Source organism: Leopardus geoffroyi, chromosome D2, assembly GCF_018350155.1.
Source record: "Leopardus geoffroyi isolate Oge1 chromosome D2, O.geoffroyi_Oge1_pat1.0, whole genome shotgun sequence".
In the NCBI taxonomy this organism is placed as follows: domain Eukaryota; kingdom Metazoa; phylum Chordata; class Mammalia; order Carnivora; family Felidae; genus Leopardus; species Leopardus geoffroyi.
In genome coordinates this window covers 49812275-49839404 of record NC_059334.1, presented here as the reverse complement: position 1 = coordinate 49839404, position 27130 = coordinate 49812275, and the positions used below count along the sequence as shown (strand labels likewise).

General features: G+C 43.3%; 1 long non-coding RNA gene across 1 annotated transcript; it reads left to right on the top strand.

Annotated features, from left to right (window-relative positions):
• The first annotated feature begins 16496 nt into the window (after nt 1-16496).
• Nucleotides 16497-26225, top strand: LOC123576775. The gene is made up of 3 exons (XR_006701575.1): nt 16497-16696; nt 16804-16882; nt 25863-26225. It is a non-coding gene; the product is annotated as an uncharacterized LOC123576775 (long non-coding RNA).
• Nucleotides 26226-27130: the final 905 nt, after the last annotated feature.

The window sequence follows — 27130 nt, the reverse complement described above, 5'->3', positions numbered from 1 at the left end:
TTCATTAGAAATCTGGCAAAGGACAGCACCTCACAAAAGAAAAAAATTGAATTAAAGAAAAATTCTCAGACTTGCTATTAATCTTTTTAAAATGCCAGGTGAAATAGGAAATTTTTTTCCCTAACTACTTAATGGCAAAAATTACAGAAGGGAGTAGGGCAATGGACATTTTCATCCATGTGTAGACTGAGACAGTCTTTCGGATTAGATATTTAGTGATATGTATCGAAAAGTCCTAAAAATGTACATACTATGTCTAGGATATTTTCCCCAGAGGGGCAAAAATCAGATAATTGTATTCTAAATGTGGAATGAAAGCTGCAGGATCCAAGTTTATAAAGTAAGTTATTGACTTGCAAGGGACTTGTGGTTTCTTTGAAGGGAGGGGCTGCCCCAGAAGTTTCCATGAGATGGCATGATGCTCAAGTCCTTCGCTTGCTGCCATAGTTCTGAGCAGTCTTTGGGTCTAGAATGGTAGAATTTGCCCTCCTGGAAGAGTTTATCAGAATATTTCTCATTATGTCTCAAGTCTGTGTTTATTCTAGTCCCTGTCAAAAATGCAAGCCCCTTTAGTCATTTGTCAACAGCTGTGTTTTATGTCTTCCGTCCCATTGTTCTGTATACTCACTGAACTAAGCAGCCTTCCCATCCCTCCAAAACCATCCCACTATGTCCATCATGGAGGCCAGGGCTTGGCAGAAAGCTGGCTGTCTCTCAGGCCCCTTTTGACCAGTGGCCAGGCTTGAGGAGCTGACCCTATTGAAAGAGAGGGATCTGTGCTTTAATGCAATTCTCTGGTAAGTTTGTTGAATTCTCAGCTAGAGCCATCCAAGTGTCTCTTGACTTGCTAGCTATTTCTCAGGGCTGGAAGTCATCCTGGCCTCTCCTTGGACTAGCCATTCCTGTTCTCTACAGCTGCTTCTGTCCCTTCGAGCAGATATGTCTTGTGTTTGATCTCACTATTCTTACCTGATACTAATAATTCGGCATTAGAGACGCCTAGTGTGTGCATCTTCACTTTTGTAACTTTGTAACTCCCCCAGCTGTTCAAGTCTAAATCATTAGTCCTTGTGGAAACTGTGCAGGCTTCAGACAGATTTTTATCCTTGCGGTTTATTTCTGGCATGTAACTAGTTATGCCTTTCTTCATTCAGTTTCTTGATGGAGTTGCTTATAAAGCAGAAGATGGGAGGGGCAGTTTGGGGGTAGGGATTGATGCCCCACACTTAGTATATATTTGGGTCTATTCCCAGTGCTAGGCCCCAGGCCATTCTTTCCTGCTGAGGCTTTAATACCCAGAGCTGATTATCCTTTTTGGTATCACTTAGTGGGGCTGTCTTTAGGATCCCTTTAGGATATACTTATGGTGCTGCTTGGCCCAGAAAGAGGAGGTGGCCTTTGTTGTGTGGGTGAGTGTAGTCCTCTCATAATGACCCATTTGAGGAGCTGTCAAGGGCGAGCATGAAATACTGTGTTTCTGTAAGCCCATTTTGTAGGAAGGCCTCCCAAGCAGCCCATGACTGGGACTGCAGGGAGAGACAGAAGTTGTTCTGCTCAGATAATCTGTTGGATGTCACTTCCGGCCACACCCAAGTCCTAGCTGCAGCCCTTGGAGCCTGGGTTCTTCACTGGGGGCCTGTGGATGGGCCGCATGTGGGTCTGTGAACTTGCAAAATGGCGTAAGTGAACTTTCAGGGCAGATAGTACTTACTTTTCATCAAAGACTTGGTTGACCTCTGAAAAGATTAAAATGATTATTTTAGAGAATCCGTGAGTAAACAGATCATTTAAAACTCTTTTTTCTTTTAACTTTTTTTTTTTCAAGACAATTTTAGACTTACAGAAGAGTTCCAAGAACAATACAGGGGTTGTCATATTTATCTTTCACGCAGCTTTCCCTCATAATAACAACTGAGAGAATTATAACAGCAATAGAAACCAGGAAATTAACATTGGCACAATACCCAACAGTAACACTTGCTGTAAACCACTGGTCTTACTGAAATTTCACCAGTTTTATCCCTAGTGTTCGTTTTCTGTTCCTGGGTCCAGTCCAGGATCCCACATTGCATTTGGTCATTGTGTCTCGCTCATCTTCTCTTATTTGTGGCATTTCCCCACTTTAAAGAAGAAAGTAAAATCTGTTGGGAGTGATGACATTACAAAGGCAAGATAAACGTAAGGACATACAAATGATCTGCCTCCCTCTCTTCTTTTTTCCCTTCGTACTCATTTTTCTTTCCAAGTAAAACTTAAAAATTAGTTTTATTTTTATTTGCTGTAATGGAAGTAAAAAAGTTATGATTTTTATTTTAAAATAAATAAAAAATGCAACTGTTGGTTTAAAATTAAAAAAAAACCATTTTTTTAAACATTTATTTTTGAGAGACAGAGAGAGACAGCATGAGCAGGGGAGGGGGAGAGAAAGAGAGGGAGACACAGAATCTGAAGCAACCTCCAGGCCCTGAGCTATTTGTTAGCACAGAGCCCGATGTAGGGCTCGAACTCGTGAACCATGAGACCATGACCTGGGCTGAAGTCAGATGCTCAGCCGACTGAGCCACCCAGGCACCCCAGCAACTGTTGGTTTTAAAGGCTTTACAAGCTTCGACCATGTTTCAGAATAGTCAAACACATTTCTTGAAATACAAACCAAGCAATTGTAATCATCATACACCTGACTTTACTGTGTAGTAAAGAATTTAACCTTGCCCCCAAAAGGTCAGACTTTTGTCCTTGGGTTCCGGAAGGGGACCTCTAAGCTCTTGGAATGTCATGCTTGATGGTGTCTTCATCTGCCTGGAAGCTTTCAATTATACTGAGTAGTATAAAAATGTGATTTAGGGTGTGGGCTGCCACACTAGATAGTCTCAGGATGGGACCTGGACACTCCAGGTAGCAATAGTATGACATCGGGTGGGAGTTTGGGGTTACATGGAGATTGAGATTGGCCACATGGACAATAAATCATGTCTGTGTGATGGACTCCAAATAAACAGCCTGGACATCAAGGCTCAGGCGAACTTCCTTGGCTGGCAATACGCTGTGCGTATTGTCACACGAATTCTGGGAAAGCAACGCTGTCAAAACTGAGGGGGTTTTTGGGAACTCCACAAACCTGAAACTGATGTCAGAAGTGAGGTGGTCTTGTAGGCTGTTCCCTTGCTTTGCAATTGACCTAAACTTTTGCAGTGACTTTGAGAGCTGAATATGAAACCCATGAGTCTTTGCATTTGAAGATAAAAATAATTCTTCTTCCAAGACAAACAAGAGATTGTTACTGGTAAAGTGTCATTTTATATTTAGCAGATGCACTTCAGCTAAAGTTTCCTTCCTCATTTCAACACGTTTCATTTGTAAGAATACAATAGGACAGAGCTGGTCACTTTCAGACCCGAAGTTATCTCACTTGCATTGAGGGTTCATAAGAAACATTAGAGTTCTTCTAAATATAGATTAAACTCAACATAGAACCACTGTCTTGAAAGACCCTGATCGTGACCTGTGGGAGCCTTCATTGGTAGGTCACACATGTAGCCTGTCTAGATTCCAGAGCTTTTAAAAATTTCTTGAATGCTCCACCAAGATCTAAGTTCTTCAGGCCTAAAGAACAGCTACATAGATTTGTTTTCTTTCAGAAACTTCCATCTTAGTGATAAATGCATGATGGAGGTGGTGGTGGTGCAGAGCTTGGTAATGGAAGTATCTTTCCAAATGTTCAAATCTGATAAAATTGCTATGAGTTGAGTGCATCTTTTCATTATGGAAACCAGGCGCACTCAAGTGCATAGTATTTTTCAGACACTCAAGCGTACTTTGATGGTTATTCCATTTCTGAAAACAGAAGTCCTAGTGTTTACTTAACAAGAGAAAAGATAAATTGTAGGGTGAGTGCTAAATGTATGCTTCACGTTATCAAAGACTGCTGTTTTCAGAGCACTATGGAAATGGACTCTAATTGAGAAAATGGTTTATGCTATACCATTTTGGGACATGTTTTTCATTAAAAAATGTAAATATCTGGCAAAATATGCCAGTGGGCACATGTGAACACGTCATTTGTGCTTGTGTCCTTTTTGTTTATTTCTGAAATCCTTCCAGCTATTTAAAAATTTCAACTATTAAAAAGCGTTGTAGTTGGCATTTCAAATGTCGGTAAGTTTTTTTTTTTTTTTTTTTTTAACTTGAGTACAGTTGACCTACAATGTTACATTAGTTTCAGGTATACAACATAGTGATTCAACAACTCTATGTGTTATGCTATGCTCACGATAAGCATAGCTGCCATCTGTCACCACACAAGACTACTACAATACCATTGACTATATTCTCTGTGCTGTACCTTTTATTCCCATGAGTTATCCCTTCCATAACTGGAAGCCTGTATCTCCTGCTCCCCTTTGCCTGTTTTTCCCATACCCACTTCTCCTCCCCTCGGGCAACATCAGTTAGCGTTTCTAAGTCTGATTCTGTTTTTTTTTTCTTGTTTTGTGTTTTTTATTTATTCATTTGTTTTTTAGATTCCACATTTAAGTGAAACCATATTCTCTTTCTGACTTACCTTACTTAGCATAATACCCTCCAGGTCCATCCAAGTTATTGCAAATGATAGAGCTCATCCTTTTTTATGGTTGACTAATATTCCATTGTATAGTATACAAACGTTGGTAGGCGTTTATGACTTTTCCAGTATTTGATTCTGAACTTGCTGGTTTACTAACTAGAATGCTTTTAAAATAAAATTTGTTGTACTAGGAGCTGAAATGAGGTGTTTTAATTCATAAAACAAGCTGTTAGAAAGTATTTTCCTACATTTTTCTGAATAACATTTTCAGAAATGCCTTTAGTGATAAAACTTTATTTATTTATTTTATTTTATTTATTTATTTTTTAACGTTTTATTCATTTTTGAGACAGAGAGAGACAGAGCATGAACGGGGGAGGGGCAGAGAGAGAGGGAGACACAGAATTGGAAGCAGGCTCCAGGCTCTGAGCCATCAGCCCAGAGCCCGAGGCGGGGCTCGAACTCACGGACCGCGAGATCGTGACCTAAGCCGAAGTCGGCCGCCCAACCGACTGAGCCACCCAGGTGCCCCAAAACTTTAAAGTATTTAGTTACAAAATATTTAACATTTAAAAGTGCTTACTCGCAAAGCAAGGGACATAATATTTTTCTGTAATCTTTCTACAACTAAAGAGGAAGTTGATGTAATTTGGGGACTCTCTTCTTGTTCACAGGCCTGGAGGTCTCTGGGGAGGGTGTTCTCATGGCACAGGCTCCAAGGACAAGCAGCACCACTGTGAGGTTACTCCCAAACATGTCCACTTGGCAAAGCCAAGTGTTTCTTGTGGGACTTTATAAAATACCACCCTTAGCAGATGCTGTTGGTGCCCCTCTTGTATCTCCTGAGTTCACCTTAAGCTTCAGTGGGCAAGGTTCCCATTTGTGGAGGGCTCCTTACCTCAAGAACCCAAGTTCCTGGCTTAAGGATTTTCTTTGGCCATAGGAATTTGCCTGGCTTTTTTTGAGTGTGGCAGACCTCAAGTGATGGGGATTTAATGTCTTCAGGAATCACCTTCAACCAAGGAGGAATAGGAATTCATGGAGAAATATCCCAGCTTGCTCCCTTCCCAGCTGTGCAATTCTGGAGTGTGTTCTGTATTTCCCAGAGGGACCAGCAGGCTTGTATTCCGTTTGCCCACAGTGGTACCCCATTCTGTCATGTACCCTCGATTGATTTTCCTTCCATTTCTCATTCATTTTCCCACTGCCTAACTGTGCTTCTCAACTTACTTGCTCCTAAGTCTTTGTCTCAGGGTCTCCTTTCTTGGACACCCAACAGGAGACACCATACTAACTAAGTAACACAACAGAACCATCAGTCTTATTGGGAGATAAAAGCTCTTGGTGGGCCTCAAAACCACTTGGAGAAATTGGAGATTAAAGAAAATCACCAAATCCCAATAGGTAAGGCTAAATTATTAACAAATCTGGTGGACTAAGAGAAATGGATGTAACAGCAACAATAACAACAATGCATACACACACACACACACACACACACACACACACACACACACTGGGAGAGAAGATAGTATCATTTTATTTTATTAAAATAATTAAAAAAAATTTTAACACAACATTTCAAATTCCAGTACACTTAACATACGGTATTGTCTTAGTTTCCAGTGAACAAACTAGTGATTCAACCATTCCATACATCTGCCAGTATTCATTATGACAAGCGCACTCCTTAATCCCCATCACATATTTCATCTATCCCTCCCCCACCCTCAAGATAGTATCATTTTATGTATTTATGTATTTATTTATTCATTTATTTTTAAATTTGAGAGGAGATTTCTCTTTTAAAAAATGTTTATTTGTTTATTTTTTTGAGAGACAGAGGCCCTAAGCAAGGCAGCGGCAGAGAGAGAGGGAGAGAGGGAATCCCAAGCAGGTTCAGCACTTTCAGCACAGAGTCCGGTGTGAGGCTTGATCCCAAGCATAGTGAGATCATGACCTGAGCCAAAATCAAGAGTCAGACACCTAGAGCTATCCAGGCTCTCCAGCACTTAAGATTACAGACTAGGTAATGAGACAATAGGAAGGAATGGGAAAGTGGATTGAGAGAAGCCAAAAATCATTAGTCTTCCACTTATCTAAAGGGCAAATAGGATTTTGTGCATTCATTGCTATTTTAAGATATTTTAAATGAGGCTGATACTGTTTTAGGATAACAACCAGAGGATTAGAACTGAACTGTTTTCCTGTTTAACCTTAGTAAAAGATTAGTGGGAATACATTCACTCATCTAAAGACAAGAAATACACAAGGAATTACTATATATAAAATATTGGGTGTGGATTGGGAATGTTCACAGTATGTATCCTCTGATGCCAAAGAAGCTCCCCTCTCACCTCCCACATTCCAACAAACCCTATCCTCCCAGTGTTATTCCTAACTAATGATTAGATCTGCCACCCCCGCTCTTGCCTCTCTGCCACTCCACCAATGTGTGACCTTCCTTCCCCTGGATTTCCAGGATAGGTTCCTAAATGTTGATTAGCCTAAAAATTACAATTCATTGTGCATATTGGGTCCCCCATAAATACTAGCCCATGGTGACTACACAAAAGTTTTCAAGAATGGGTGTCCTGGGTGGGGTGGCTTAGTCAGCTGAGTGTCCAACTCTTGATTTCGGCTCAGGTCAGGATTCCAGGGTCGTGAAACTGAGCCCTGCGTTGGGCTCTGCGCTGAGTGCGGAGCCTGCTTCAGATTCTCTCTCTCTCTCTCTCCCTCTTCCCCTCTCCCCCTCTTGTGCTCACTCTCTCTCTCTAGGAAAAAAAAAAAAAAAAAAGCTCCCAAGAATGTACTTGGGAACAGTCCCAAGACTGATGCTTTTGGAAACAGATGTGTCTCCGTAGACATTTATGTATATTACATATAATTTATTCCTCACAACAATCCCATGTAGCAGGCAGTGGCACTCTCTCTACCTTAGAGAGGTGTCCATTGCACATCCAGGGTCTCACAACCATGAAGTGCTAAGTTTGGGATTCTGCCCAGTTCTGATTCCAAATGCCTTGCTTCTTCCAACTCCCTGGGTCATCTTGACAGGATATGCATTGGACTGCGGTAGGAGCACCTGAAACAAAATAACCCTGCAAGGTCTTATCAAATACAAACACAGCATTGTTGATATTAAGCATTGTTTAGTCAATAGAAATCGGCTATATATATGTAGCATTTAACAAAAATTATGATTTTATTAAAGACAGTGTTTTAAAAAGTTTATGAACTTTGTTACTTTTTGACACAAAGGTATATAACATTTAGAATTAAGCAGTATTTGGGGCGCCCGGGGGGCGCAGTCGGTTAAGCGTCCGACTTCAGCCAGGTTACGATCTCACGGTCCGTGAGTTCGAGCCCCGCGTCAGGCTCTGGGCTGATGGCTCATGATGGCTCAGAGCCTGGAGCCTGTTTCCGATTCTGTGTGTCTCCCTCTCTCTCTCTGACCCTCCCCCGTTCATGCTCTGTCTCTCTCTGTCCCAAAAATAAATAAATGTTGAAAAAAAAATTTTTAGAATTAAGGAGTATTTGACAAAATATGCTGTTTAGAAATTTGAATTTACCATTCTCAGTTAATATTATTAAATCAAGCTGGCAAAAATTAAGTATATATTACAAAACAATAAAATAGAATGAACTGAGAGAATCTGAGTCTGAAAGACTTTCTACTGTCTGAAATTTTTACAAACCTAATTCATTACAGTATGAAGACAACCAACACATTACAAAAAATAAACAAAAATCTTAAGGCCACAAATTCTTCCCATAATATAGCAAGCTAATAACAATAAATGTTTCAATAGAAATTGCAAAATTGTGTCATTTAAAATGTGTTCAATTCTTTCACTCGTGGAATTTAAGAAACAAAACAGATGAACATATGGGAAGGGGGGAAAAAGGAGGAAAGAGAGAAGCAAACCACAAGAGACTCTCAGAGAACAAACTAAGGGTTGATGGAAGGGAGGTAGGTAGGGAGATGGGCTAGATGGGTATTGGGTGTTAAGGAGGGCACATGTTGGGATGAGCACTGGGTGTTATATTTAAGCGATGAATCACTGAATTCTACTGAAACCAATATTACCCTATATGTTAATTAACTAAAATGTAAATAAAAATTAAAAAATGTGCTCAATTCCATCAATAAGAATTGGCTAAAGTGGGAAATTAAGAAATATAGCAACATGCTGTTTATTAAATGACAACACTACATATGAAAATCTGTAATTTTTTAAAGTTTGTATATTTATTTTGGGGGGTGCAAAGAGAGAGGGAGAGAGACAATCCAAGGTAGGCTCCACGCTCAATGTGGAGCTCGACGTGGGGCCTGATCTCACAACTGTGAGATCACAACCTCAGCAGATATCAAGAGTCAGATGCTTAACAGACTGAGCCACCTAGGTACTCCCAAAATCTGTAATTTTTATCAAAACAGTATTCAAGAGAAAATTCACATGTAGTGTTTTTATTATCACTAAAGGAAAAAACCAAAAGACATTCAATATGCATTTCTTGGAAGGGGGATTCAAAGAAGTATAAGATAAAAATAATATGAATAAAAGGAAAAAACAAGTTAGAAAAGAAAACCTTAAAATTGTAAACCTCAAAAAGACAATTCACGAAAGAAAAGATCAAGAAAAACAGATCAAATAGGTACAAATAGTACTGTAATTAAGAAAGAGTAAAAAAAAGAGTAGTGGTAAATCTAAAGAGTAGATTTAATAATTATAGATATAACTTATTTTGTAACATTTATAAAGATGTAATTGATGGTAAAGGTATATTTTATAAAATTATAAGCAAATATTTTTAAATGTAGCTTAAGAACTTTTGGGAAATTTGATATTTTGGTATGTTTGGTTTCTCTCATGACCACCAGAGGGCACAGTAGTTTTAAGTTTCTTTTCCCTCCCTTTTCTTTCCTGAGAAGTCCTGGATGAGTTCTGGGCTGTTTGTTTTGTTGACAGACCCCAGGGAAGCAGACTGCTGGAGGCTTAAATGGTATTGTTTGGAAGGGATCAATGAGGTTCTGGTTTGTTCACCCTCCAAAGGAGGGAACATCAAAAGGAGAATCCTAGGGTCCAGGTGGGGAAAGAAAAAAACATGGAATTTATAGAATGAATTGGTTAAGTTGGTATAGTTTCCATGAAAAAAAGTAGTGGATTTCCGAACAGGAAATAGATGTTGGGTCAGACTGTAGGTCAAGTCCGGTTGAAGAGCACAGGAGAGGGAGGGACTTTGCTTCTCTTCTGTGTGTTGAAAGTGCTTCTGAAACCCAGAGGGGCATAATTAACTGGCTCTGATCATGTCTGTGCCTCAAGAGGGCAAACAATCTTCTAGAGTAGCAGTGCTAAATTAGAAAAGAGGTTCATCAGAGGTCCTTTCCAGCTTAATGGTTTTAATCATTAGATAACTTCCAAGGACCATCTTTGGCCCAATGGTGGGAAGTGTACAAATATAAAAATCACGCACCCAGCAGAGATCCATCATTCTGCCACACTGGGCACACCATTGAGACCATTGGGTCTCAAATAATGACAACAAACCTTGCCTGTGTCACGGAGCTGTGAAGCTTAATTCTGGCAGTTATGTTTCACTTTGTGAAAAACAGAGCTGGTTGTGAACCTAAGGGTTTCATGTTACCCAGTGATTCTAGAGCTCTTAGACATCCCACAGCACTTTGTCATTACGTATTTTATGATCTTTGCACCTTTCTGTGCAGCTTTAATAATATTTAGCTACATCTCCTCTTGACTATGAGAGCAAGATCTTGACCAAGCGCACTTGCGTGTATGTAGAAAATCCTATGGAATATAAAATAAAACTACTAGAATAATACTGCAATTGGGCAAGGTAACAGGACACAGTCAATAAACAATTAATTGTATTCATACATAATGGCAACAAATTAGAAAATGAAATAAAGTATTTTTTTACAATGGCATCAAAATATCAAATATCTAGGGGGTACATGGGTGGCTCAGTCCATTAAGTTTCGGCTCAGGTCATGGTCTCACGGTTCAAGCCCCTACATTGGGCTCTGCGCTGATGGTTCAGAACCTGCTTGGGATTCTTTTCTTTCCCTCTATCTCTGCCCTTTCCCCCCCACTCTCTCTCTCTGTCTCACACAATAAATAAGTAAAAAAACTAAAAAAAAAAACCCCATCAAATACCTAGGAAGAAACCTAACAAAGTACATACAAAATCTCTATACTAAAAGTTACGAAAGTATTGCTGAGAAAAATTAAGGCAAACCCTCAAGAGTCAGGAAAGCCATGATAAAGAGCTTTCTCATAGCCCCAAAGCCAGGGGAGTGGGGCCACCAGCCCCTGCCTGCCATCCAGTGCCAGATTTATACCTCTGACCGAACACTAGACTCCTGTCCCCTATGTGTCTCCTTTGAGCTCTCGTGGCCACTCCTCAGGCTCCAGTTTCTCGGCCAGCAGCCCTTTCCTCAACAGAGGGCATCCTGTCCTGTTCATGAGGAAGTGAGAACAATCAGGCCGAGCCCCCAGCTCTTCTGTATCCTTGCTGTCAGAATGGACATCATGTAGGCCACCTTCCACCTCTTTGGAAGCAGATGGAGTTCTCTTTTTGCCCAAGGTCAAGTACTCTAACCTGTGTGTCTATAACCTCTCTTATTTCCAAGTGTTCTTTTTTTTTTTTTTTTTTTAATTTTTAAAATGTTTAGTTATTTTTGAGAGAGAGACACAGAGCGTGAGCAGGGGTGGGGCAGAGAGAGAGGGAGATACAGAATCCAAAGCAGGCTCCAGGCTCTGACCTGTCAGCACAGAGCCAGATGCAGGTGTCGAACCCATGAACCGTGAGATCATGATCTGAACTTAGGTCAGACGCTCAACCCACTGAGCCACCCAGGCGCCCCCTCCAAGTGTTCTTTTTAAAAATAAAGATGTTTTTAGGATTACAAGAACAATACAGCTTGTAATATAAGAATATAGAGAATACAAAGTGGAAAAATTTGTTACTAATCCTCTCAAACAGAAAGTCACCATGAACATTTCTGGTTTTTTTGGGTGCATTTTAAAGGCACAGTGTGGTCACATTAGTAAATAAAAACTGTCCCCTCTGTTAAATGGCTATTACTAATTATAACATACCCATTCCCACATTGTTGGACACTCAGGAACCTTCAAACGTGGTCTTTAATGTTGGGTAGTTTTCCAAAGGTTTGCTTGTATTTTTCTGATTATGGCACTTTTACACTATCTCTGTGCAGCTTCTGCTGCTGCCCCTCCCCCTCAGGAAGCACTTGTGCCCAATCAGAGATTTGGGGTCCTCTTCCCAAGCTGGGCCCAGTCACTTCCTGGGCTCAGAAGCCATGTCATGTAGGGGTCCTCTTCCCTGCTATGGAAGGCGCTTTTTCTGATGTGCTAGCAGACGGTAGAGGGGACAGCCCCGGGGGACTCCAATGGCAGCAAGCCGCTCATCCTTGTTTGAAAACACGTTATCACCTCCTTGAGCTTCCCCTCGGTCCAGGCTTGCAACCCACAGTCAGCCGGCCGGTCTGGGCGCTGTGGTCCGCAGGTCCGGCTGGGGATCCCAGAGCAGCTCCCGGGCCCGAGTCAGCGTCCGGATGCAGCGATTTCCAAGAATTAAGAACGGCTCTACTTAGAAGGTCGCCTCGGAAGTGTTTTGTGAAGACAGACGGGTTATGGGGGAAGCGCAGACGCCTGGGCGTCTTTGAGCGCTCTCGCGGTGCACACCGACAGCCCGTGGCCGAGGCGCGTTGGTGCGGGAAGTTTCCAGCAGGGGGCAGTGCAGGCACGCTTAGGAACCTTTCCCAACGGCTTTGGGCTTTACACTGCAAAATCGTCCGAAAACTTGGAGCAGTTTGCTCTCTGTTTTATGGTCTGAAGTTTATTGACTTTCACTCCACACGGATCATTCGAGTCCGAAGGAATCCTTTAAAAACAGCAACAGCAGCGTAGATTACAATCATGCGGTTTTGATGGAACCTGCTTTCTCTCCTTTGCTTTGGACATCTGTCACACTGGTGTGACAATGGGCTGGGACAGGCCTTCAGGGAAGGGCAGGGTAGGTGGATTCTACCTGGTGCAGCCTCTCCATGGGGACTTACTCAGGGTGCCGATTAAACAGACTGGCGGACTGCTGGAAATGTCTTTGTAGTGGGCCAGAGCTCTCAGTTAGACTGGGTTGTAAAGGAAATGGCACTGCCATTATTTCCTGTAATCCCCGTCTAGTTTCTTTCTCTTTTTTGCCTGTTACAGATACATCACCACTTCCTGGTTAACTCTCCCGAGTTAATGATTGCTCAACCATTTTTAGGTTTAAAACTCACTGGTTCCCTCTCACTGTATCCTTGGACTGGTTCTAACTAGAGTGTAGAGGGTTGGACGCCACCACCCACCTGGGACCACAGGCTGGCCAGCCTCTACTAAGGCCTTGGTCTCTCGGGGGCCTCTGCTGATCCCTGCCTATTTCCAATTTATGTTCCTTATTCTCTTGGGCCACCCACAAACGGGCTGGGCAGGGCTCTGGGAGCGATGCCTATGGTTCCCTGGCTCCCTGGGCAGAGAGAGCTGCTGAGGTGGTAGCAGAATCTCCACTGGGTCTCAGTGGACAGTGAGGCTGTCCAAGTGGGTTCTTTGATGCAATTTCCCATAGGCCAGTTTCAAGACTCTGAGTAGATCCACCCGGGTTATCTAACTTCCAAGTCCCCCTTGGTCCCTTTCGAACTTAAGGATGGCCTCTCTTGCCTGTTGTGTGGGTCAGGTGGGGCTGTTATGTGTCCTCTGGTGCCTAGACATACTCAGACCCACTTCTCCCCTGAGGCTGGATGACACAGGTCTCTCTAAGAGGCTCACCGCTACTGTCCTCTGGTTTCCGTTCTAGATCAGACCTTCAGACTTCAAGTACAGTCTGCTTTGTGTCCACTCAGCCTACAGAGGGAAGGGGGGAGAGTATGGCCTTGGTGCTGGGCCTGAGCCTTATGCTTCCTCTCCCGTCAATTCCTTCAGTTCCCCAGCTTGGAGGGTGCACACATACTCCTGCACACACAGAGACACTAAGACACAGACACACACAGACACACACACACGCACACACACATACTGACACACACATATACACACATGGTACACTCTGATACCCACAGACGCATACAATAGGTTACATATATAAAGAAGATACATTCTTAGCTTCCCATTTCACATATATGGATGCATTGAAGATGAGGACAGTAGTCGTGGTGGGTAACAAAACTCTGTATCTTTCTATTTCAAATATTTGGCTTCATACCTGGATGGTACCTTTTAAAGTAAGAAGCTAAGTCTGTCTTGTCTTTGTGTTTTGATTCCACAGTTGACTCTCCTTCCCCAAATCATGGGGCAAATCTATGTCTACTTGTCTGGGGAAGGAAAGGCCCTTGGGCGACAAGGAACACTTCTGCCCAAGCATCATCATCATCTATCTGCACTCCATCCTCTGTGCCTCATGGTGGGCCATCAGGTCAAGACCCCAAGGCTCAACCTTGAGTGGAGTGGGTTTGTCTTAAAGAGAATGGGCCTTTATTGTCAATCATCCTGGGAAATGGTGGATTCCGGGGCAGGACATGGGACTTGGGAGATGTTGGGGTCTGTGAGCAGATCCAGGTATCCCAAATGTCTGAATTCTGAACAAATTGAGAAACATCCCCCATGAGTAGCAGATGGAGGCCGGATCATGGCCTTGCTAGCTCTGGTGGCTGGTCACCTTTGGCCGTACAGAGGATCCTGAGTAAGGTAGACAGTGTCAGTTCGTGGCCAGATGTGGGCTTACTTCTAAGTTATTCTCTGTTATAGCTCCCTTGGCTCATTCCAAGTTCTTCAAATTCCCTGAAATTTACAATCTGGGCTCAGATTGTGGTGGGGTATTGGGGGGTGGGGAGGATTTTGTGCCTGTGGCTTGGTGAGCAGCACAGGGTACAGTGCCCACTCTCCGAGGACAGAGTCATGGAGGCCAAGGGTAGCTGTGCCCTGTGGACCTGGCTCGTGGTGGCTGCTCGTGGTGAAGGGTGATGAGGGATGAGAGCAGCAAGATGTGAAAGGAGGAGAGCTTGAATCCTGCTCCTGAATCTCTTAAGAAAATTATAGAAAGCATGGCTGGTGAGCCCTTGGGGCTCCTGCCTTCCTAATTCAGATCAGAGTGGAATTGGACATTGTCTATGTTTTGTGTGCCATGTGTGTGCTGAATGCCCTTCTGGGCTCGAAGGAGGAGGCAGTCTCTACAACATGCCAGACCCAGAGAAACCCCAAGTTTCCAGACAGAAGCTTCAACATGGAAGTTCAGTTATGGTATGTGGATGAGGAGATGGAAACTGGTTTTTAAAGCTGGTCAAAGGCCTTGTCAATTCATGGTAGACAGTTTGGTGAACTGTAATGCTCAGCCCTTCCCATGCAACATTCCCTTCCCGGGGTCCTGGAGAGGCCCCCTTGCACCACCCCCCTGCCTTGCACCCACAAAGGACCCATTGTCCCCACACAGGCATCCCCGGTGCTGAGCTGCCCCTGTGCAGCTGTCACAACACTGGGATCCTCTGGCTCTTCCTCGGATGGTTTTGTTACCAGATCTGAGTCTGATGTTTGCACTTTATGCTTGCTCCCCACCCCAGGCCTGACATGGGGCTCTCTGCATCCCAGGCCCCCCGGGTTCCATCTGACATGCTCCTTGGGTTTCCTGAGCCTACACTGTGCCCACACCTGTTTTGCTGTGGGAACTCTTGACCTGGATTCTCTCCCTGCCTTAGAATGCTGGGAATTTCAGGAGACTTGGGGGGCAGGGTGAAACAGATCACCCCCTGTTTCTTTCTTCCCTTCCTCCCCAGAGTAAATAGCAAAGGCTTTAGTTTTAAATTAGAGATGGTGGACCTTATAGTCTTTGCAAATATGAGTTGGTCTCAGTCTCTGACCCTTTTCCTTTTTCATTTGGACACCTGGGGATTTGTTGCTAGGTCCTGAAAGCCTGGACTCATGTTATCTCTTATCTTGCAGTGTTTCCTGGTTTTTCGATTACACTTTATTTAAGTAGAACCAGACCTTTTCCATTTACTTCCTGTTCTCGCTCCAGCCTTTTGGTCGCTGGATTGCACATTCTAATTATAATGCTGTGCAAACGGAGTGCATACCATTGTCACATGACCTCCATGAGATAGCATCATTAGTAGTGTTGTTCTTATCAGAAAGACCAAGAAACTGAGGCAGGAAGAGGCCAGGTGCTCACTCAAGGTCATAGAGTCAGTGGGAAAGCTTAGCCTTACTCAGGTTCTCCTGGCCCTCAGCTCAGAGTCCTTTCAAAACTAATAGGGCTTCAGTGCTGTGTGCCCCTTAGAAGCATGTTCAAATCAGCAGGTGCTGATGGTCTCCTCTCTTCTCAGCCTCTCCAGAGTCCAAGCAAGTTTGTAGGAATCCCATTTACCTGAGAAAGACTTTGTGTTTTCAGGATGCCTTCAGTGTAGGGCAGAGTTCCAGTCTCATCCTGCAAAGATTGGATGAGAACAGCAATGAGATCTCTTGCTTCCCTTCTCCCGTCTGCCTCCTATCCCACAAACTCTAGAAAGTTGTGGAAGAGAGATCTTTTTGTCATTTACATGATATCTTCTGGAAGTCCTGTGAGTGAGTTTCTTCCCCTTCTATATTTCCTGAACTCAGGGCCACTGCTTAAATTGAGCACAAGATCATCGCAAAACTCTAAGGGAGTGCTACTCAAATGCATAGTTGGTGTCGCTCTGTTTATTATTATAACAGTTTTTCCAGTAGATGGCAGGAAAGTGTTGTGAAGAGCAGGTGACTTGTTCTAATTTGTGCGGCATCTCTGTGACTTAGCAGTGGGCCCACACTTGGTACATGACTGTTACAGCAGTCATGACTAAGCTAGGGCCCCAGCAGAAAGTTGACCATGGTAAGCATAACCTCGAAGCTCTGTGCCCAGCCTGGCTGCACTGGAGGGGACAAGGCAGGCAGTTGGAGAGCTGGACAGTGAGACCTCACCCTTGGGACTGCCATGGTGGCCCATGAGGCCCTTTTGAGATGCGTGGTTTAGTCTGGGGGTCCTCAAACTATGGCCAGCAGGCCAAATCCAGCCACAGCTTGTTTTTGTTCGGCCAGCGAGGTAAGAATAGTTTTTACTTTTTAAAATGGGTGGAAAAAATCAAAAGACTTGTGACTTGGGACAGGTGGCTACAAAGCTTAAAATATTTACCATCGGGCCTTTTACAGAAAGATGTTGCCAACATTTGGGACTTCCATTGGCTCCAGACTATCATGATATTTTTGGGAATGTGTCCAAAAGCAGAAGGTAAGCTAGAAGACGGAGTAGCCCAAGGGGCTGCTGGTGCGCCGTGGGTCCTTGAGAACCCTGGGAGGTGGTGCTTGGGCTCTCCCATCCCAGATCATATCGAGAGGGTGCAGTGCCTTGTGGGGGGGAGCCATCTCCCCTCAGCCCTGGGCCTGGCTTCAGCCACTGCAGCCCTAATTGCCAGGATGCATTTTTGCTTTAGCATCTTCTGTCTGTCCATGCACCAACTATGACTCCTGGACCCAACAGAATGCTTCTGGCTTTTCAAACACCTTGGTGACAATTTCCAACAATGTGTAAGAGAAATCCCGTATGACCTTCAGGGTAATAGGATAATGTACTCAGACAAGAGGTCTGGACATGCAGCCGCTTGCCCAGTAGTCCTGGGTTCTTTATAGAAACATCTCCAACAGACCAGTTCCACAGAAGTAATGTCCACAGCCCAATGGTTGATGCCTGGACCACATTTTGTTCAAAAAAGGATATGCTTATGATATCGGATCAAATGTCCACCATCTGTCAGGAAATATGGCTGTCTCTACCTTCAAAGGATGTTCAAGTTTCCATTTTACAAAATGAAGAGTTATGGGATGGATGGTGGTGATGGCTGTATGACAACGTGAATGTATTTAATACCACTGAACCACACACTTACAGATGGTGAAGATGCGGGGCTCCTGGGTGGCTCGGTTGGTTGGGTGTCTGACTCTTGGTTTCCACTCAGGTCATGATCCCAGGGTCGTGGGATCAAACCTCACATCGGGCTCTGTGCTGAGTGTGGAGCCTGCTTGAGATCGTCTCTCTCTCTCTCCCTCCCTCCCTCTGCTCCCTTCCCCCACATGCACTCTCTCTCTCTCTCTCTCTGAAATAAAAATTTAAAAAATTTAAAAATGGTGAAGATGATAAATTCTATGTTATGCCATTTTACCACAAAAAAAGAGAAAAATGAAAAACATGTCTAGAATCTAATTACTAAACCTCTCCTTTGTTGTTCTTTGGTTGAAGACACAGCCTGCTTGTAACTAAGGATTATTTTGGGAGATTCTACTTTTTTTAGGTTTATTTATTTATTCTGAGAGAGAGCACATGTGTGTACTGGGAAAGGGCAGAGAGAGAGAGAGAGAGTAAGAGAGGGAGAGAGAGAATCCCAAGGAGGCTCCAGCACTTTCGGCACAGAGCCTGACGTGGGGCTTGATCTCATGAACTGTGAGATCATGACCTGAGCTGAAATCAAGAGTCCACCGCTTCACTGACTGAGCCACCCAGGTGTCCCTATTGTGGGAGCTTCTTAACAGAAGCTGCTTCAGTTTCCTCTGTTATAGGCTACTATCAACAGAACCATTGGAATGATCCTTTAAAATATCAGAGGGCTCGTGGCCTTCTTCTGTTTAAAGTCTTGCAGTGCCTCTCAACTCACCTAGAGCAGAGGCTAAAACCTTTTCAGTGGTCCACAAGTCCTCCACCATCTGGCCCCCATATCTCTCTGACCTTTCTTCTTCCCCTCATTTCAGTCTGTTCCCCATGGCCTCCTTGCTATTCCTCTGGGGCACTAGGCACGCATCCATGGAGAACATTCCTACCGCTAAGCACCTCTGTCTGCAAAATTCCTCCTCCTCCTGATATTCCCCTTCTAGTCTTTGCTCAGATGTCATTTTCTTCACGAGGTCCCGCTTTGCTTTCCTTAACATTGCAACCTGTCTTCTCCTCTCTTTTTGTGCTGTTATACCGTAGTACTTACTTGATTTGCTTACTTATTATCTACTGCTTATTCTTATAAGATGTAAGCTCCATGAGGTCAGGCATATTTTTTCATTGTTGTAACCCAAAAACATGAGCGGGGTGGAGGCAAAGAGGGAGAGGGACAGAGGACCCAAAGCAGGCTCTGTGCTAACGGCAGCAAAAGCCTGCTGTGGGGCTTAAACTCACAAACTATGAGGTCATGACCTGAGCTGAAGTCAGACACTCAACCGAGTGAACCACCCAGATGCCCCTCAACATGTTTTTTTTTGAACGAATAAATAAACAAATCTTTGAGAGGCGAGCCTTCCCATGTACTGAAGACTGTGTTAGAATTACAGGCGCCTCTTCCACCAACAAATTATCTCAGAAAAGTTGGGTGTTGTTGTAACAGGGTTTTTGGCCAGGATCCATAAGGTAGCTTCTTTAAGTGAGGCAGATACTCCTACTATTATTGTTAAGCAGAGGAGGAAACCAAAGTAGTTAAGGACTTGAATCAAGGGTTGTTGGCTCCAGGGTCCATGCTTTCAATGCTACATGATACCACCTTTTCTGTAGTGCATCAGAACTTGAACTTGTCTTCTCTCCAGACAAGGGTACTTCTGCTTCTGCCTGATTTGGCTTTTTCCTTAGTTGCACCATTCCTGTGCCTCTACTTTTCTGGGAGGGAGCAAAGATAATTGTCTTTTTACGAGTGGGGAAACTGAGGCCCAGCCATTTTCATTAGCTTGACCCTATCACGGTGTTCACAGGTAGCAGAACTGACCCTGGAACCTAGGAATTCCAGACTCTACAGCTGAATACCCATACTGTGCTGCCTTTTGTTTTACTCCTCATTCTTGTCGATGAATTTGATAAAGATATGGAGTGAATGGCAATTAGAGTAACAGTAGTAGTAACTGGGGTGGGGGGTGTTGGGTGGATGGGGAATGGCCACCAGAAGGTGAGTGGGATAGAGAAAGGATTCAGGATCATGGAGAATGGTGGAAGAAGCAGAGTGTTTTAGCCTTGAGGGAATTCCGGGTAAAGGGTAGGGGCATCTGGAAACTCCTGGTGTTTGAGTATCTATGTGGAGGTGTTAAGAGGTGGCCTGAGGTCCTAGAAAGAGCGTGGGGTCTGGAGAGATGCCCTTCTAGGAGGGGGACAAAGTCTGTGAATTTGAGTTTTCCTGTCAGTTCAATGAGCACCCACTAGGACCCACTTTGCAGAGTTGCGTCAGAAAAACACATGTGAAAGGAGCCCAGCCGGCTCCTCACGCCCCATGAATGCCATCCACCATGAATATGGTTGTGAGAAGGTCACGATGAAGGCTGCAATCTACAAGACTGGTAAACCACTTTGGCAACTTGATGGGGATGGTTCCAAGGACTAGGCTGGAGGATGCGCACCACCATTCCATTCTGAGCGGTTTTATTTTGTTAAAACCAGTGTAGCTTAGCACGACGACCACAATATCTGCAGTATTCTACAATTCCGTTTCATTTGGGGCAGAGAATGGAAGAGATATTATCTTCTATATGACAGAGGGCGTAGCTAGGATGACTGGAAATGAAACGTCATGCATTCGGATGGTTCTTTTTATTATAACATACACTGTGTGCGTATTCTATGGCTTACATATAATCAGTCAATATTCTATCAGTTATTCCTCTTCAGAAACATGTGGAAAGATGAACAAAGAACAGCCCCAACATCACAGCATGACAGGGTCAGGGAATTTCAGAAATGGAAAGGACGTTAGAAACGGGTTTATAGTGAAATCGAACATCTAGAGGAAGGATTTAGAAGTCCCCCTGGAGCCCCTCCTGGCAATGTGCAGCAGTCTCCCATCTTGCTAAAGTGTCACATTTGGCACACGCTCCTGGAGAACCAGCAGACTTTTCAGTCTTTTTCAATTAAATTCCATGATGCTGTCCCTCTTGCCAACCTGATGTTAATTTGCCTCCTGTTGCTGCACCTTCAGTGGTTTCCCATTTCCTTTAGGATAGACTCCAAAGACATTCACAATCTGGCACCAATATACCTAAGGCTGTTACTTCCCTTCACGTGTCCTCCGTTCCAGTCTTGCCTCAGTGTGAGCTCAGGTTTCTGAGACGGGGTGGAGGGGGCGCAGTGTTTTGGGGCTCCAGAGCCCAGGGGCCACATGTGTCCCTGGAGGCACTGCCTTATCTCTGCTGCTCTGGGGTTCTACTCTTACCTCTTCCACACTTCTGTGCAGGGGAGGCTGAGACGAGCAGGGAGTGAAAGTCACTGTTACTAAATGACCATGAGCCTCTGTGAATCCAGCAGAGTCGAGACGCTTTCATGTCGCAGGCCTTCGGTAACCAGCGACTCCCATGACTGGCCCATCCTCGTGTGCACAGGTCTATTTGACCTTCACAGAAGAACCCCTCCTGTAGCTAAACCAGCCCACAAGCCCTTCTATGCCATCTGCCTGGCAGTCTTAAGCCTGCCTGCCTCCACTGTCCCACATAGGACAACACCTTCTCCCTTCCTTGAAGTTCAGGCTGGCACAATGTGCTTCTAATGTGATCCTTTTTGCCACCTTTCTTAGTGTTCTTATTTTTGTCGCAAGAAGGCCGTCGATTCACATCAGAGGAGAGAAACACAAAACAATTCATATCAGAGTCAAATAGGACTAGAGCAGCACCGCCCAGCAGAAATTTAGTGTGAGCTACATATGTTATTTAACATTTTCTAGTGGCAGGCGAAATTACTTTTGAAAATATTTTATCCAGCCCGGTTTTCCAAAATATTATCTTAGCCCATGATATTAAAAAATGATCAGAAAGATCTTTCTTTTTTCTCTGTTCCAAGTCTTAGAAATCTGCTGTGTCTTTTATACTCAGAAGACATCTCAATGAAGACTTACTGCATTTCAAGTGCTTGGAAGCCACGTGTGGCTAGTGGCTCCTGTACTGACCCAGCAGGTCTGCAGAGTCTGCAGGCTAAAGGGTGTGAGCTCTAGAGTCACATGGAACTGAGTTTGAATCCTGGCTCTGACACTGATAGGCTGTCTAGATGTAGGAAAATCCCCTTACTTATAAGAGGCTCAGTTTTCTAACCTATAAAATGATGATATTAATTATTGCCACAAAGAGCTGTTGTGGAGAGCAAATGAGATAATACATGCTCTGGTCCACAGTGAAGCTTTAGTGTTCACTGTTGTTATTATTATAGATTTTAAACTTGAGCATTTATTTGCAAGACCAGCGATGCTCTATTTTCTTGCATCAATTTCAGTCGTAAATGTCTGTGGGTGATGAAGACAAGTGAGGACTTGTTTTGAGGACTTTAGTTTGGTGGGCATTCTTAAAGCACACATCCATGAAGTTGGCTTTAAAAATGTTTATTTTGAACATTTTAAAAATGTTTATTTATTTATTTCAAGAGAGAAAGAGAGTGAGCGAGGAGAGGAGGGATATAGAGGGAGGGAGAGAGAGAATCCCAAGCAGGCTCCGTGCTGTCAGTGCAGAGCCTGATGTGCGGCTTGATCCCGTGAACTGTGGGATCATGACCTGAGTTGAAACCAACAGTCAGATTCTTAACCAACTGAGCCACCCAGGAGCCCCTGAACATTTTATTATGAAAATCTTCAAACAGAAAAGTTGAAAGAATTATACACTGAACGTCTGTATACACACACTATCTAGAGTCTACAATGAATATTTTGCTGTTTCCTTTATTAAATACCTATCCATTTTTCTATCCTTCTATCCATTCATAAATCCATATTATTTAATTTTTTTTATTTTAGAGAGAGAGAGAGAGTGTATGTGAGCGGGGGAAATGTACAGAGGGAGAGAGAGAGAGAGAGAGGGAGAGAATCTTAAGTAGGCTCCATTCTCAATGTGGAGCCTAATGCAGGCTTGATCCCATGACCCTGGATTCATGACCTGAGCCAACATTAAGAGTCAGACGCTTAACTGACTGAGCCACCCAGGTGCCCCGTACTTATTTTTTTTTGAATTTTGTAATTATTGCAGCCAATGTTCATCTTGCAAGAGTTAAAAAACCCATTAAGATGTGTTAATCATGTGTGCTTTTGCACATACTTCAGAAAGTGGCCAAAATAGTGACAACAAATGTGTAATAATTTGGATGATTTGAATAATACAATTAATATAACTGATGTACTATAATATTTAATAAGCAAGATACATGTTCTTTCCCAACACCCGGGGAAATTTTATGACTATTATCACACATATAAGAAAACATACATGCTATACCTTCTGAAGGTAATACCTACAAAAAGAGAGTCCCTCTAAACTGATCGATCCACTCTGAAAAAAAAAAAAAACCCAAAAAACCTAAATCAGTGTTTTAAACAACTCTTGACTATAAAGAATATCAGTTACAAAGTACAGACTATTTAGGAATAAATACCACCAACAGCATGACATATTATGTTTAAATGCAACTCAGAGGAGTGTTCCTGCTTTTAAATGTATTTTAGAAAGGAGTCATTGGGGCGCCTGGGTGGCGCAGTCGGTTAAGCGTCCGACTTCAGCCAGGTCACGATCTCGTGGTCCGTGAGTTCGAGCCCCGCGTCGGGCTCTGGGCTGATGGCTCAGAGCCTGGAGCCTGTTTCCGATTCTGTGTCTCCCTCTCTCTCTGCCCCTCCCCCGTTCATGCTCTGTCCCTCTCTGTCCCAAAAATAAATAAACGTCGAAAAAAAAAAAAAAAAAAAGAAAGGAGTCATTAAACAACAAAAATCACAAATTAATGAATACTGACAAATGAAAAAAATTATAAGTATCATTATAGATCAACCTCTTGACAGTAGTCAAGAGATAAAGAGAGACAATATTAGGACAGAAGAGTAAGAAGCTCAGTGTGGTTCATGAAACGTAAAACATTTATTCTAAAAAGAAACCCTTTTAAAATATATTTAAGTTATCTAAATGGAAAGAACAAATTCCGGAAAATTAAACTTCTACATTTGATTCCAGAAAGCTCCAAAAGATCCCAATGACCGTGGAAAAAATTGAAGAGGTAGTTCAAAAAGTACTATGAAAATAGTATCCTAAAAGGAATAGATACTTTCTGTCATTTAAACTGGTCCAGAACACCGGAAAAGATGAAATAGTCCTCATCTTTTTCTAAACTGTGAACATAACCTTGATCCCACATTGGAAAAAGAACAGCATGAAAAGGAAAATATATAGGTTAATCTCACTCATAAACAGAGATGCAGAATGTCAGTTAAAATGTTAACAAATCAATGTTCTTAGTAGTAAGTCCTGGGGTACCTGGGTGGCTCAGTTGGTTGAGTGTCTGACTTTGGCTTGGGTCATGATCTATAGTTCGTGAATTCAAACTCCACATTGGGCTTGCTGCTGTCAGCTCGGAGCCCGCTTTGGATCCTCTGTCCCCCTCTCTCTCTGCCCCTCCCCTGCTCTCTCTCTCAAAAGTAAACAAACATTTTGAAAAAAATAGTGAGTCCAGACCAAGAAAGGTTTGTCTAAGCCATGCCAGGATAGTGCAACAAAAGGAAATGTGTTAACATGATTCACCATGTTACTAAGGTGGAAACAAAGTAACTGTGATCCCCTGAGTGGATGCCCAAAAACATATTTGAGATGCTGTAAAACTGCCCAAGAGCCACCAGTGAGGGAAGTGCTTGAGAAGGTAAACAGATGCCACTAAATGGATGTGACAATGGGGCTTCATTGTTCCCAAGAGAGTAAGTACATGCTTATAGGGTTAAATGAACATTGTACCTAGGCCACGATTCTCTGAGTGATTCTGCCTCAGTTGGTTAAGAAATATTTTACTCTTGGGCGCCTGGGTGGCGCAGTCGGTTAAGCGTCCGACTTCAGCCAGGTCACGATCTCGCGGTCCGTGAGTTTGAGCCCCGCATCGGGCTCTGGGCTGATGGCTCAGAGCCTGGAGCCTGTTTCCGATTCTGTGTCTCCCTCTCTTTCTGCCCCTCCCCCGTTCATGCTCTGTCTCTCTCTCTCTCAAAAATAAATAAAAAACGTTGAAAAAAAAAAAAAAGAAATATTTTACTCTTTCTTTAGCTCTTTATTTATATCTTACGGATATTTATATTGTTTGAGTGAATTTTAAACGAAAAGGCACAGGGCCCACAGCTAGTATCACTCCAGGCTAGATGTGGGGCTACAGGTTCCTGAGATTCCAGGAGGCACATGCTTCCGTGCTAATGGCACAGAGCCTCCAGGTGAAGTTAGGCGAGCTCTCATTCCAAATGGAAGAATGTGAGCAAGGCCCCAAACCATACGTCACACATGGTCATACCTTGACCTTTCTCATTATGTGGGGTAACTGGAGGATTCATACAAACGGTGTTTTAATCGTAGCCTAAGTTATTAATTTAAACCAGACAAATGCCCTTGGGGATTCTTCATTCTGTGTAGGGGTTTTTATAAACTTCCATGATTTTTCACCTAATTCTCCCTTGTTTACTTTTGTTGAGACATTGAAATATTTTACAATTTAGACTTTTTCACCTTTGGAAATAAACCAGACTTGGAAAAAAAAAAATCTTTTGTCAGAATTTTGGATGAATTCAGAAAGCTGTGTAATTTGGCTGCGTAATCAACACGGCTAATTTGAGGAAGTACGATAGAGGGAGCACGGCCTGGGCCTGGGTCAGCATTGGCCCTCCTGACCTGGTCTCAGCCTCAGGCACAGTGAGACTATGGCCTTCTGGGCCACATCTCCATGTTGAGCCCAGTGGAGCCATCATCCTGGATTTTCATGCTGCCCAGCACAGAAACACTTGGCTGAAAGGGACCACACGAGAAGCCTGTTGATCTCTTTGGATATTTAATTAGTCAGCAAATGATTTCTGACAGAATAGCTCACCGGCCACCCTTCAGGCAGAACTGGCCTGCTCGCATGTGGCAAATCTGTCTCAAAGGATCAAAGGATGTGTATGGTGTGCACAGCTAATTAACTATCCAATGTTTGCAGCCGGAAAAACTCACTCAGGGATACAGCGAACACAGTGGTGAACTATTCGGCACTTACTACTATTCACTATTCAGCACTATTACAACATTTATTACTGCCCACATTATCTCTTGAATTTCCCCCCTTTTCTGCCGTCTGCCATCGGAGGGGAAGGTGAGCACCCATCCCAGTTCTTGCTTCAGGTAGGCACCAGCCCTTCCCCTGGCCACAGTCTTCAGGGACAGGGGTGCAGAAACTTATGTTGAAATAGTGGGACCTCCTCTAGGCAAGAATGAAGAAGCCTATCGTCTGATTTTTACAGGCGGCCAAACTGTAGTCATGAGAAGATGGAACAGTGCTGTGGGAGAAAGACAGAAGCTTAGAGCTTCATGACATTGGAGAGCCCCTGGGTCAACCAACTCTAAAGCTGTATTAACTTGGATCGCAAGTTGTGTGTTTTGATTATTTTTAAGCCAGGCCGAGCTGGGTTTTCTCTTCTGTGCATGTTTAAAGCTCTTGAGTAATACAGACTGAGAATTATTCTCTGAAATTTTCTGAGTGTAAGATTTCTATTTCCTTTCTTGGATGCCCCCACACTTACAGCCTTAAAGTTGCAAATCTCTCGCACGAACCATTTCTTCCTTTGAATTGCTTCTTTTTAATAGTGTTTTTAAGCCCTGGATGATGTAGCAGTAGTAGTAGTAGTAGTAGTAGTAATAATAATAATAGCTATTACTGTGCATTTTCTATTTGTTGGGCACTTTCAGAAGCATTTTATGTGTACCGCATTTCCTACTGTAAAATAGTATGAATTTAGAAGGAATAAATGTGCCTTTTACCTATAACATTTTTTCCCCAAAGGGAATAAATATTTCAATGATTCCCAGTGTGGATAGATTGAAATTCTATGTATGTATTTAATAACTAACACCTACTCTAACCTTCTATTCAGTTGGCCCCATAGTACTCTGAGGCCACGGCTGTCATTTCCCCATTTTATTTTTTTATTATTTTTTTTTTTAAATTTTTTTTTTCAACGTTTATTTATTTTTGGGGCAGAGAGAGACAGAGCATGAACGGGGGAGGGGCAGAGAGAGAGGGAGACACAGAATCAGAAACAGGCTCCAGGCTCTGAGCCATCAGCCCAGAGCCCGACGCGGGGCTCGAACTCACAGACCGCGAGATCGTGACCTGGCTGAAGTCGGACGCTTAACCGACTGCGCCACTCAGGCGCCCCCGTCATTTCCCCATTTTAAAGAAGAGGACGACTAAGGTATAGAGAGGTCACACTGTGAATGACAGGGTTGGAGCCAGGTACAGCCCGTTTGATCCCAGGGACTATGCACTTCACTGTCTCTCTGTGTAGATTTTATAGGACATGACTGGGCTGTTGGTCTTTCTCCAGGACATGTCATAGGCAGGCTGAGCAGAGACGTGAGTTTTACAGTGAAGATCAGAATTAATATTTCATTTTCTCTTTGTAATTGAAAACATGATTAATTGTTACAAGTCCCCCTACAGCACTCTTCTGAAATAGCAAAAAGTAATGTGCATACTTCCGAACCAGGGACAGATTGTATATTATTTGGA